The following is a 14,369-nucleotide window of genomic DNA, read 5'->3' on the forward strand; positions in this document are numbered from 1 at the left end:
AACATTTTTTGGAGATAAAAGACTTCTATTATGAGAGAAAAGATCAAAACACAAATTCAGAAGACAACCATATCAAAAAAGCTACAAGGAAAGCCTCAAAGGAAAAAACAAACTGAATTGGACATAAGCATGACAAGAATTTCCAGAAGAGCGAAAGACTAGTTTTTAAGGATCAAATAAGGGTAGTAGAGGGGGGAATGAGAGAAGAGATGAGCAATGGGGACAGTTAGGTGATATAGTGTTGGAGGTGATTGAGCTAAGGCTTTTTCAACACTTTAAATTTTATTTTTATATTCATCTTTAAAAAAAATTGATTTCCAAATTCTCTCCCTTCCCCCTTTCCTTCACCTATTGAGAAAACAAGCAATATGATATCAATTATATGGGTGAAATAATGCAAAGCCTATTTCCACATTAGTCATGACACAAAACACACGCAAGAGCAAGAAAAATAAAATAAAATAAAAGTATGCATCAATTTGTACTCAGTGTTTATCAATTCTGTGGAGGTGATAGCATGTCCTATATGTTTATATTGATTAAAATTGCTTAGTCTTTCAAAATTGTTCATCATCATAGATTATTGTTAGAGTATACAATGTTATAATGGTTCTATTCACTTCATTTTGCATCAGTTCATCTAAGTTGGATCTGAGTGATTCTAGGATATCAAGGCAGTTTTCCTTGTTGATTTTTTTTCCCAACACAAGGTAATTCTCTTCCTGATGCCCTAAATTGTTAATTTCTCCTAACGCCCAAGTTATTTTATATATAATTCATACTTACATGTTATTTTATTTTTCTACTTGACATTAGAATGTTAGCTACTTGAAGGCAGGAAGTGTTTTCTTTACTTTTTCATTTCCTCAGCACTTACCATTGTACCTAGAACTTTAGGGGCAAACTTGTGATAACACAACTTGAGGAAATTCCAGATAACTATTGATATACAACTGAAGTGTAATCTTAGGTGCCCAGGACATTGAAAGATCAAGGGACTTGCCAAGTTTCTTCAATCACTATATACCACTAGGAGAAGCCTAGTCTTTTGGCTCAGAAGATCACCTTAAAGTCCCCTATGCAACACTGCCTCCTAACACCTAGTAGGTGCTTAGGAAATGCTCTTTGGATTAATGCTTTTTTTAATTAATAGAGAAAACAGAAGATCATATCAATCTTCATATCTCCCAAACAATACACCCCAAATTACACTAGATGTAAATTATTATGAAATCAACTCCTCTTGTTTTGATCCACTTTAAACTCCAAGGAAAATAAATAGAAAATAGAATTTTTTTTCTGTTACCTCCCTGTTAAAATGCCTTTAACTCTCAAGGATGGAATATGATGAGGAGAAATAAAACTTAACTGATATAACTCATGGCTCACAAGTAAAGCTCTGGGCTTTATACAGACTGGGCTAAATTGTGGCCCTCTCCTTTTATTTATACTATGAATCCAATGATCATTTCCCCTGTTAACATCATAATTTATTTTATATTTAAGTCAACACAACAAAAGGGAAAAGAGTATTATATTCAACACCCCTGAAATTACTAATTCCATCAAGGCATCTAATATAGACCAGGTATGAACCAATAAAAATGCATTCACCATCCCTCTTTAATGAGACTCAGTTTCTCAATACATAGAAGCTCTTATTTTTGGTGGATCTTCTATATCAAGGGGGAGAAAACTTAGGTTTTTCAGAGAATTATTAACATCAATCTTGTCTCCTTTGAGTTATACCTCTTTGTGAATGCATATGTCATCTGGACTTAAAGCAAAAATCAGAATATTTTCTCTTATCAAATGAAGAATATTTTCCTCTAAGCTACCCTGTGCATTTAAAAAAAAAAATTTTAAATGTTATTCCTATTTTAGTGATAAGAAGAGTAAAACTCTAAAAAATAAGTAAGTTTTAATGAATAGTTGTGATCATATCTCTCATAATCCTTTCCCTCCTTTTTTGTAAATTCAAACTAAATTTAATGTTTTCTGAATAGTTATTTAATATCTTTGGGGGAGGAAGAAAGTATGTTAATGTGTGTCTTGTCTATGGAAATGAAAGTCTGGTGAAAGTTTTCCCAGTTAGTGGAAAATATGTAATCCCTTAGATTCATTATGATTTGCTTCAGTCACCCACCCTAATTCTCTGAAGTAATGAAGGGTTAGCCCAGAGACACACAAGAGTTTTGGACTGAATTTCTGAAGTTTGAGGGTTGTTATTTTGCTTTAATATGTTAAATATGGGATGCTTTCCTCCAACCATTTGATGAACAAATGTTAGCAGAAGAAAACCTGTAGCCTACATCAACCAAAACAATGAAAGCCAGCTTCTTTCCAAATGAAAACACATAGAAGAAAAATAGCAGACGTCCTTGTGGTCAGGGAAGTCTGGCTACCAAAGCACAATGGTTATTTAGGTCATCTCTTCAACCCTAGGGTCAGTCCTTCCAGAAGTCTCTTATCCTCCAAGTTAGATTTTGAAACTGCACCTTGTGTGGTAAGTGTGCAAAAGTGTGCAAAGGACTTATTCATTCAACAAACATTTATTTGAAACTTACTGTGTGACATTTGGGATCCAAAATCAAAATGAAATAACCTCTGTGTTCAAGATGCTTATATTTGTTAGGCAGAGAGAGGTAATGTATATGTAGTTTAATAAATGTAAAATACATAAAAAGCAATTTCAGGAGGAGGAAGTACAGTGGCAATTGGGAAATCAAGACAGACAAACAGTTGACACTTAAAAAAATATATTGATAGAAAAAAGGAAGTCCATGTAATGGAGCAAGAAAAAAATTAGATTATTTGGATGATCTATACAAAGGTTCAGAAATGGGAGATGAAATGTCCAATAATGGAAACAAGATCGGATTGGAATCCTGCAAATTACTCCCACCTCTGCCACTAGGAACTCCAAAACTTCAGGTGGGTGCTGAAAACTCATTAGTGAGAACTCAGAACAACTGTTTTTCATTCCTTTCCCAGCTGTATCTCTTATTTTCTAGACTTTATATGTTGCCCTTCTTTGGGTATCTCCATCTAGGTCACACTCCCCTTTTGTAACTTTATCTAATTAGAATGGAACACTCGTTCCATTCTGACCCCTTGTATTTGTAGATCTGACACCTAACAAAGTTTCTGGAACATAATAAGTTCTAATGAATGCTCTTATTGCTTATTATCGACTTCACCTGCTTAGAGCCTCAGTTTTCCCATCTATAAAATGAGCCATGAGACAAAATGGTTTCAGCTCTAAGATCCTTTTGTTAAAATGCAAATTAAAAGCTTCCTGCTATCCTCTGGCCTCTCTTTTAGTCTCCTTATGGGTTTACATTGTGTAAACCCTGAGGACCCATTTTTAGGTAGGGTCACAGGAGGCCACAGCTTTCATATACCTTTTCAACTACTTCAGAATGAGTGAGCTGGCTCAGTTGTCAACTTCAAGAAAAATGAGGCCCAGGGACAATCTGTAGCACCTTTTAGCTATGGAAATATGTGGGCACTCTCAGGAGCATCCCCCCTTCCCACATTCATCCCACCTGGTATTGAATGATTCTTTCTTAGGGTATGTACATTTCCACCTACGGTGGCAGTAAATCAAAAAGGAAACAGGATGAAGTAAGTCCACGTGCCAAAATATTTTCAAATGGCATGATCTTTTGCTTTTTTCTCAGCACATGACAGAGAGATCAATGTTCCCATTTCCTATTAGAGAAAGCTGATCAGGTCTGTCAAATTGTGAAGGCTAAGTTCCAGGACTTTGCTCTCTAGTGCAAAGCGCTGGCCGTGACTCCATCTTCACCTCTCTGAGGAAGTGATATTTCAAGAACAAATTTGATTCCCTACATTTAGCATCTAAAGACAATTATCTTCATTTGCTGATTCTCCCTGATATCCTGAAGGTGGAGGATCCCAAATTAAAGACAGGCAAGGGGAGATAATTATAACCAAAAGACAAAGCCCTATTTTCCCCTTAAAGAAATGTATTTGCACATTAAAAAAAAAAACTGAACAAGATGTGGGATTTTTATGAATCATATCCTGTAATTTTTCATTTTTTTTCCAGCTACCTCCTTCTTAGAACAACATCCAGGAAAACCAAAGAAAACTATTTGTGCTGTGTGCTGAAGAACATTGGCCAAATTGAATTACATAATTCATCTAGCCCATCTGATGAGCTGAATACAGTGTACGAATTTACATTTAGTTTGTGAGGAGTAAGACTTTGTTTCACTGCTGCAGAGTGATGACTTTTAAGTGCTCTCAAATGGGGTTACAAGACTTTGGAGGGACAATATCTTGTGGGAAGGACTCGGCATCAGGCTGCCATGTTGCAGACTTGAAAGGAATTAGTGATCCTAGGAATCAAGGCCTCAAATGGAAACAGATCTCTTGGTCCTGGACAAAGAAAGCTCTTCTCTCTGATTAATGATCTATTTAAATCCTACCTGGGGAAGGAGATTCCAGAATTCGCAGGTAAGTGAAAGCACTAGCATTTTTCATGTAGCTGTACCAACACTAATTCCTGACAATGGAGCCGATATCATGGCCAACTTCTTGACTTGAACAGCCTAAAACAAATGCCTTTGCTAAAGCTGCTTGGCAAAGGCGTGAAGTTGGAGAAGTCTCGAGGGGAACAAGTAAGTCACTGTGGGTGGGCAGATCGGAAGGAATGTTGGCAGCAAAGAACCAGTCCATCGAATCCTCATTTTCCTTTTTGCAAAAACTTCTTTTAAGTGAATTTAATGTCCTGGTGAAAGATGCTAGAATGAGAGTGAGAAGCCTGGAAAGTCAACAGGGTAAAGGAATATATTTTTGTTTCCATTGCTCTGGAGGGACTTTGAAGGTATGGCCCATATTTTAACACAACAGAGTATATAAATATAATGAGGATTTTTATAAATAATCAAAAGAGTCCACATATCTAAATCTTCTAGACCACATTTGGCATGGGGAGCAGAGGGGAGGCCTGAGTTATGGAAAGAATGCTGCTTTGGGAGTCAGAGGACCTCAGCTTTGAATCCCTGGATCTGCCACTTGCTACCTGTGAGATCTTGGGCAATCCATCAATCCCTTAGCAAGTGTAGACTAAGTATGTGACAGGCCTTGTGCCAATTTTACAAGAGACAAAAGATCTAAAGGCAAAAAAAAATCTGTTCCTGACCTAAGAAACTCACATAATTGACATTAAGATGTCAATTTAAAATACAAAGTGGATACCAAGTAACCTGGAATGGAGGAGGAAAAGGAATCAGAGAATTGAGGGAAGGGGATTAAGAAAGTCTTCCTGCCAGAAAAGGCTCTTGATCTCAGGCATGAAGGAAGCTGGGGATTTTCTGAACTTTTCTGGGTCATAGTTTTCTCCTATGTCAAATAAGAGGATTGGCCATGATGGCTTCCAAGCCTTCAAGCTCTCAATCTTTGATTCTAGGCTTTTCTTTCCAATTACCTTCATACCTTCCACATGAGGGTACTGAGAAATTCTCGTTCTGGGGTCTGAGAACTTTTTACTTAATATTTTGATAATGGTATTTCAATACAATTAGTCTCCTTTGCAATCTTTTGTATTTTTTTTTTATCATTTAAAATCATGACTTTGAGAAGTGGTCCATAATCTTCACCAGGCTGCCCTATGGTATATAGCAGGCTAAGAATCTCTGCCTGAGTGCATTTTCATTGGAGTTTTAATTTTATTCTATTCAATTTAATAATCATTTACTGTCTGTAAATCATTGCATCAGCTTTGAAGAATGCAAAAATAAATAGGCAGCCATAGTGGCTCTGAAGATGCAATATATAGAGAGATAAGTTAATACAAAGTAATTAAATATGATACAAAATCATTTCAGAGGGGAAAAACCTGGCAACTTTGGGAAAAGATGAATGAGATGAGTCTACATTGAAGGAAGGTGGAGATTCAATAAGGCAAGAGGAAGGAAGCCAGGCTCGAGAGACAAGCTACACCTGTGCAAAGATGAAGCTAAGAAAGGATGACCTATTGGGAGAGTAGTAAGTAAGCTGATTGAAGTGGAACAGAAGAGGTGAAAGAAACTCCTGTGACATAAGGTATAGTGGTGGGAGTCATTCTGGAGGCCTTTCAGCATCGGGCTGAGGATTCTGTCTCTTAACCAAGAGACAATAGGGAGCTGTGGGAAATATTTTTGAGTAGGAACATGACTTGTAACAGTAAGAATGAGCATGGCATATAACCTTGGGTAATATGATGCCAGAAAGATAGGCTGGAATCAAGGAAAGAACCATACACTTGGAGGCAGAGGACCTGAGTTTGAATGCTGACAGTTATCTGTGTTATTGTGAGCAATTCAATGAAGTTCTCCAGTTTTCAATGTCTTCATCTAGGAAATGGGCATGAAGTGTGCTAGATGATCCTTTGTTCTTTGATAGTGATAGAGAAAAGATAATGCAAATTCTTAAAGGACAGAGATTGGAAAACAGTTTGAGGTAAACATTCTAGATGAGAAATAAGATCTCTTCTAGCTTTAAATCTATGATAGCCTCTCTGTGTCTTAAGTTGCTCATTCATAAAATGGGAAAATATGTTGCTTCTTTTAGCAATTTATTGGGAGATCATAACTTGGAAAAACAACTAAAAGGTTATTTAGATATGGAAATGATTGTAATTGTGTGATTTAGTTTGGGCAAATTTCTGTAGAGAGTGAGGGGGAAAGAGTATGGCACCCTCAGGTGGTCCCATGTTTATCTTGAAGTGAGAAGGATACAGGCCACCAGATGAAGGAGACCTCAATGAATAAATCTGTCCTCCATTGGCATTTTGCCTTTGCTTGGCTGCTGATTGTTGGCTTTTTAGCCCTCTGAAGATTATTTCCAGTTGGGGGTTTTGAGGACCTGATCTTCTCACAGAGCAAAAGCAGAAGCTTCTCTTGTCTTAGTTAATTACAAAGGAGCCATACCACAAAACTGTGTTCTTTCTGGTGTGCTTTCCTGACAGAATGATGAAGACAAATCAGAGGGTTTGGGGAGACCAATATCTGAAAGAGTCTGAACAATGGTTTGACAAATAAGACATACATATTTTCTATAAAGATATATTTCTTGGTTGGGTAATGAATATGATGAAACTCCATCCTATCATTTCCACATGCCCAGTTTCCCCACAGGCAAATCTCTTGTATTGAACAATATAGAAAAAAAATTCCAGAAAGTTGGATTTCTGTCTCAGAATGTCTGTGCTATAACTCAAATTATCTGCCATTCTTTGTCCCTTGAAAACACTTGTATAAAAACCATATTTTTTTTTTTTGCATTTCACCATCAAAGAAAAAAAAAGAAACATTCCTGGTCATGTTTCCATTCTAGGTTTAGATAATATGTAATAAAATGAGTTGACACGGGCCCCTGTAGTGTCTCAGACTTCCCTCACAACAGCTTTTTACCAGTATTTGTGGGCTAGAACACTCATAGAGAAGACATTTGAACATTTTGACATCAAACCACCTTCTTTCTCTGGTAGAAGGATCAAGGTCACAGTTGATTGAGCTCCTCAAATATTAGTTTGGCTTCTAATTTCTAACTAATATGGTTCTTGTTTATTAGTAATGATAATATTATAGGCACTGAATGCTTAACATGAAACTTTTTAAAAAGTAAAGTTGACACTCATAAATGGAGACTCAACATTGTCCAGAATTGAATTAATCTAATAAACAGGTTATAGATAAACCTATAGGACCATAGATTTAGAGCTGGAAGGAAATCAGAAGCCATTTGCTCCAACTCCTTCATTTTACAAATAAGGAAACTGAAGCCCAAGTATATTAAGTGACAACCACGATTGCAGAATTAACATGAGAGGTTTTCTGAATTTCCACTTTATGACTCTGACACCCTAGTTTACGTGAATGGCATTGTGATGCCAAATCAGTGAGATTCTGAGAAAGGCACTGAACTTTAAACTTGGGTTAGGACCATAGGCAGAACTGACCATTTTGGTGTCATTGTGCAAAAGGCACTTAATTCACTATTAAATGGACCAAGAAGGAAGAGAATCCAACACTGATTAGTGTGCCAGTTGCTGGAGGATTCCATCATATTGTGGAAAAGGTCCTAGGCACCGATCCTGTGAGAAGGGAAAACTTCACCAAATTGCAACACAAGATGACAAGCCAGACAGTGTTATCAACCTCATTGTGGGGAAGACTCCAAAATTTGCAAGACTACTTATAAGTTGGTGATGTGGGGAGGCAGGGAGATACATCCCAACACAAAAACAACAATACTGTTTTTGTTTTAATCTTTTACCAGAAAGGGAGTGTTATGAAAAAATTAACAAATATTATATTCCTAAACGGAAGTCAGTTTCTGTAGTGCTGGAGAAGGGATAGTTTATTTACAAGGTACCTTTAAAATCGCAATTATTTTTTAAAATTTTTTTTTAAGTTTTACATTCTCTAAATGCAATATCTTACAACAAAGGCTATATTTACGATTCTGCAGGTGTGCCAGACTCATTAACTACTATGCATCCTTGACTTCTCTGTGGCTCTGGTTTTCCATTTATAAAATGATAGAATTGAGCTAGTTATTCTCTAAAAATGATTCCAGTTCTGATCCTTCTGGGGTATTCAAGATGCTTTAAAACCTTGTTCCCTTGAAAGACTAAAGTGTTCTGGTCCAATAGTGAAAATTCAGCTCTGAGCATCTTCAATAGATAATTCAATTATGGCAGTGGGGACTTGATTTTGATCATGTTATAATTAGTGACTGAAGCCAAAATTTTTATTTTACTCATTTGTTCAGCTATTCAGGGCTTATGTATGAGCTATTCTGGAATAGGGAAGATCCATAGATAAGTTACATATTTATTGTTTTTTTTTGTTATTATAATATTTTTTTTTGACAGAACCCATGCCAGGGTAATTTTTTACAACATTATCCCTTGCACTCACTTCTGTTCCAATTTTTTTCCCTCTCTCCCTCCCCTAAATGGCAAGCAGTCCTATATTACATCTTTATTGTTAATGATAGTCAATACACATTAATTAACTGCTTATTATGTATTGGGCACTATGCTAAAAGACAGATGAAAGAATAAGTATTCCAAAAAACCTTAACAGCTCAGGAAATTAAGGTATATTGAATAAGATAAAATTTGTTAAAATGAAAAGGCTCAAAGTTGGATTGAAAATATGTCTACCCCTCCCCCCAGTAAATCAGGAAATTATCTGGCAATTTTAATAAATTTCATTGTATACATCAAATATGCATTGTACGCAAGAAAACTATTATAGTGGGGAAATAGAGGCTATTAGTCTCCCTGTCCCCTTTCCTGGGAAAGACACATCTGACTTTTTTGTGTTTGGTTCTTGTAGATACATTTTAGGAAGGACATTGATAAGCTGGAGAGTTTCCAGATGGCATCAAGAAAGGCCTTGAGATCCTGCCAATTGTCCATGTATTAAAAGAAGTGGGGATGATTAGCTTGGATTAGAAAAGACTCAGGGAAGGCAGGATAATTATTTATAAATATCTAGAGGAATCTCATATGGAAAAAAAAAGGATGTGACCTCTACTTGGTCTAAGAAGGTAGAAAGTGGAGAGATAAGAAAAGATTGTGAAGAGGCAAATTCTTATGTGAAATAGACAAATGTCCCTACATCTTTATCCTAAAGGGAAATGGAGGATGAAGATGGTGGCTCCCCCATCACTGAAGATCAGAAAGCATAGGCTGGGTAGCCAGTTGTCAGGGATGTCATAGAGAGGATTCCTCTTAGATACAAAATTTTTAAATATCATATTTTATTTTCTTTTAGTTACATGTTAAAACAATTTATTAATATATGTCTTGAGTTTTTTTTTTTAATTTTAAATTATTAAGTTATTTCTCTTGTTCCCTGAGATAAGATAAAGTTCTGATAAGGTAGTCACTGAAGTTTCTTCCAACTTGTTTCTCCAAAAGATTCCATCTTTGCCTCATGCAGTGGCAGAATTCTTGAACAAACAATGACCTTTGTCCTTTAACAGAAGAATTCTCTCTCCTCTGTATACAGTGGTAGATGGTTGGTACGTGAAGGGTGGCTAGGATGGTCTAGATAGAGTAATACATTTGACTGTTCCATGATCTGCATTATACATCTAGGTAAGCTAAGTGTGGGCTCTATGTGTTTGGGAAAACCATTGTATTCCTTTAGATCTCAACTTCATCTGAAAACAGAGATAATGGTACATCTAGTGTATTCATATTTGTTGGATGTAAGCAAAATACTTTGTGCTGTCTAAGCTATTAATCTGTGAATCATGATTATTGTGCTTCAATTCAGTCACCATTCCAGATAGTGTAGCATTATGATGTGGCATAAAAATGTGGGAAAGAATTTAGGGAAGGGGGTGGAGGGAAGGAGGGAAAAAATTGGAACAGAAGGTTTTGCAAAGGTCAATGTTGAAAAATTACCCATGCATAGGCTTTGTCAACAAAAAGCTATAATAAAATACAGTAAAATTTAAGCTAAAAAAATGTGGGCAAGATTATGATGCCACTGGACTGCTAGGCCCTTCCCCCCAGACTTTCCTCCATTCCTAGCCAGGAGAGAGGAACATAGCCCTGGAACCGGGCCTATCTAGTTCAGGACCAGGAGAAGTTCTTGGGCTTCCAATCCAATAAGTGTGGTCATTCTTTTAATAAAGTCCTATTGTTTGTGATGCATATGTTAGGCAGTAGTAGGTGATGAGGAGGGCAGCTAAAAGGAGAATAGAGTTATAAATAATAGAAAACCGGTCCCCATCATCTGGTTTAAATTCATTTTCCTATCATCAAAACAACCATAAAGCTAAGGACCAGCACGGTAACAGTCGCAGGTAATATATGGAGCACAGCACTTTTCAGATATTATCTCATCACACCCCTGTGGGGTAAATGTTATCTCTATCCTTATTTTACAAACCAAGGAACAGAAATTGATAGAGGTTAAGTGACCATTGATGAATATTAGAAGCATCCACAATCCCCTCGGGAAAGGGAAATCCAATTGTGAGAACTCTTTCCACCAATATATATGGTGACCAGTCTGTGCTTTACTGGATTAGTCCTAAAGAGTCATCTGAGACTCAAAATAATTAAGTGGCTTCTTTCAAGAACACAAATCCAATAAGTATCTTAGGTGAATAGAAAGTCAGGATTTTCTACCCATAGACCATACTATACTATATGGTCGAGATGACTGGCCTTAAAGAGGTGATTACTTAGTGTCTGGCTAGGTAATAAAATAGAAAAATTTGTAATTGTACACATGTAATTAAGAATTGGGCAGCAGCCATTTTGGCTGAAATGAAGAGGCACGAATCCCAATTAAAATGGCCAGAATCATGTTACTCCATGTCACTAAATAAACCCCAGTGGTTTCCTTTTGATTCTAAGAGTGAATATTTCCTTCTCTCCAGCTTTTAAAGATTATTCCTGCACATTTCTCACCTACTTCCCGGGACTAGTTATCTATTACTTTCCATCCTGTAACAAACCGCTCCAATCAAACAGGTCATTACATTGTTCTTCATCCATGACATTCTTCTATCCATCAATAAGTCTTTGCCTCTGAGGAAGCTCTGAGGTCTGCTTCATTACAAGGGATCATGGACCCTTTAATAAAGTGCCATTGACTCAGAGTTCTGTCTCAGTTTCTTTTAATGTAGGTAGGATCATTTAAATCCCACACCTCAAATGTGCTTTTTCCTCACCTAAGCCTATTAGACACCCTAATTTCCTTCAAAACTCTGCTCAAATGATCCCCACACAAAGAATTTTCTAATTGTACCCTCTCCCTAAGTGCTAGGTCCCTCACCCTCCCCACGTCCATGCAATTTTATCTTGTACTTTTTGGTATATTTTTTTATATAGACTTATGCATGTACATCTTCTCTCCCCTAACAGAATGTAAACTTCAGTGGTAGATACAAATTTTTCTTCTTTGTCTTTTCATTATTCAGCAAAGGGCTAGGTACTTAGCAGATGCTTCAGGAAATACTTCTTTATTAATTAATAAATTAGAGGAACAAAAAGATAAACATCTTGTTGTTAGCTGGTAGATGGCTCAGAAGAAAACATAGTAAATATTTAATATGTGTTTATTTTGATTCAATTTCCTCAACTTTCTTAGACTCTGCATTGTTTCATTTTATCACTTTAGAAAATTATAATAAAAGAGAATTAAATGTTTCTTTTTCTCTTTTTTTTAGACTTTCAATTTGTAAAATTCTATTTTTCCCTGAGAGGGATTTTATAAGCTAATCATAGTTCATTTCAGGGACTGATGATGTCTAAAAAGGCTTCAGAGTTAAATCAAGCTGGGAATGCTAGTTCTCCTTTACTCTTAAGACCAATAAGAATACAGAAATCATCTTAGAAATGAAATATGTATACTCAGGGAGATGCCGTGTAATTACCCAGTGTTCTTCTCTGTGTAGTTAAGAATTAAAAGCCCTGCCAAAGGACAAGGCTCAGTGTTTGAAACATGACCTATACAGAGATGATTCTACCTGTTTGATTTCATTGATGGCTCCGCCATGACCTTTGATGTGTGAAAATCTTCCTTCCAACCATTTAAAAATTTAAAAATTGTGATTTTATACCATATTGTTAATCTTTCTGCCAGTGGTGAATGCATGCTGCATTCAGAGTGTATACACACACACACACACACACACACACACACACACACACACTCTTCATGCAAGCAACCCGATCCCTTTATTTTGGCATTTGTAGCTGCAGAGATGTAATCATTTAAGTGGGGGCAATTTAATGTTTTGGCATCCCTCAAATTACATCAGGAAAATGACTTTAATCTCTGCCTTGGCCAGGCCGTAATGGAGAGGGAGTTTTGCTCACTGGGTAGCAAAGGAGTTCTTACTCTACTCACTTGGGATTCGTCTCAATGACATCTCATCAGGAAGCAGTTGTATAAACATGCTATTTACCCAGTTCACTTTTTGGAAAGTTTTCCATCTCTTTACATTTTGAATAACTTTATCAGATCAGCATGCTACATTGTTTTTTGCAGACAGGATTTATGTTGGAAAAAAAATGTACCTGGTCACTTCAGAAGTGCTGTTAGCTAGTCTATTAACCTTGTAATTTTAGGGAGAGAAATGTCAAAAGGCAATCAAAAAAACAGAGATGTCTGTTTGGTAATTCACTGCATCTTCAGTAACCATGAGTTAAATTGCCTCCAGTTACTATTATACTTTGATGTAGTTTTCCATTGGAAACTTTGCCTGTGAAGCAAAGGGAAAACAAAGAAATAAGGAACGGTTTGTTATTTTGTCTCTAATCACATTTGTTTCTCCATTTACAAGCTCTATCCCCATTTCCACTTCAGCTGAGCTCAATGCCATCTTGGTGGATGCCTGGATTTATGACTTGTGGTCATCTTTGACATCCTGATTCTGCCAGCTGCCATATCCAATCACTTGCTACTGTATGTTTTGTCAATTCTACTTCCAAACCTTTCTGTCCATGAGCACAAAAACTGCCCCAGTAGTTTCAGATCCTCTTACTTTTCACATGGACCATTCCAATAGCCTCTTTTTCGTGTATTCATATATTGTAATTTTGTATGTGTCTTATATGTAATAATCTGTGTACAGCTCTGTAAGAATCTGAGCTTCCTGAGGGCAGGAACTGTTTTGGTTTGGCCCTAAATCCTCAGCACCTAGAATGATGCATCACCCTGGTATTTAATAAATCATTTCTTTCTCTATGTCTTTTCTATTTTTTTTTTATTTTTATTTTTTTTTGCAAAAACCAATCCCAGAAAAAGGCCTTGCTTTCTAGCAAAAGACATTTGTATGAAATAGCAAAAATGAAAATATGCATGCTAGGAAGCCCACTTATGGAAAGAGTAGTTTCCTTTTAGAGTCTGTTTTTATGAATTTAGTTCAGCATCCTGTTTGTATTGGGACTCTTCAAGCACATTGGAAACACTGTAGACAGGGTCTAGCACTTTTTTGTAAAAGAAAAATATTCAAGTCAACTTGGATTATGAGCTTCCCTCCTCCAGATGGTCTACTGTGGAAAAGCTGCTCAGCTCTATTGATAGATACTTAATTTAAAAACATTAATAACACAGATAAAATGATTTCTTAATCCTTGGATGATCATTCCAAATGTGTTGTCCCGTGTAGAATTTATTCTTTTATTAATCAGAGTACACATTTGATGAAGCTGTGGATTTCAAAATCCTGACAGACTGAATTCTCCTGGAGTTCTCATTCCTTCTATCTGCCTCAAGGAAGAATAAAAGCTTTGTATTTCCCTAATTATGTAGATTTCCTCATTATGTAGATTCAAGTATTTTTCTTTGCATAAGGCATCTTTTGCTTGACTTGGA

Source organism: Antechinus flavipes, chromosome 5 (genome assembly GCF_016432865.1).
Source record: "Antechinus flavipes isolate AdamAnt ecotype Samford, QLD, Australia chromosome 5, AdamAnt_v2, whole genome shotgun sequence".
In the NCBI taxonomy this organism is placed as follows: Eukaryota; Metazoa; Chordata; class Mammalia; order Dasyuromorphia; family Dasyuridae; genus Antechinus; species Antechinus flavipes.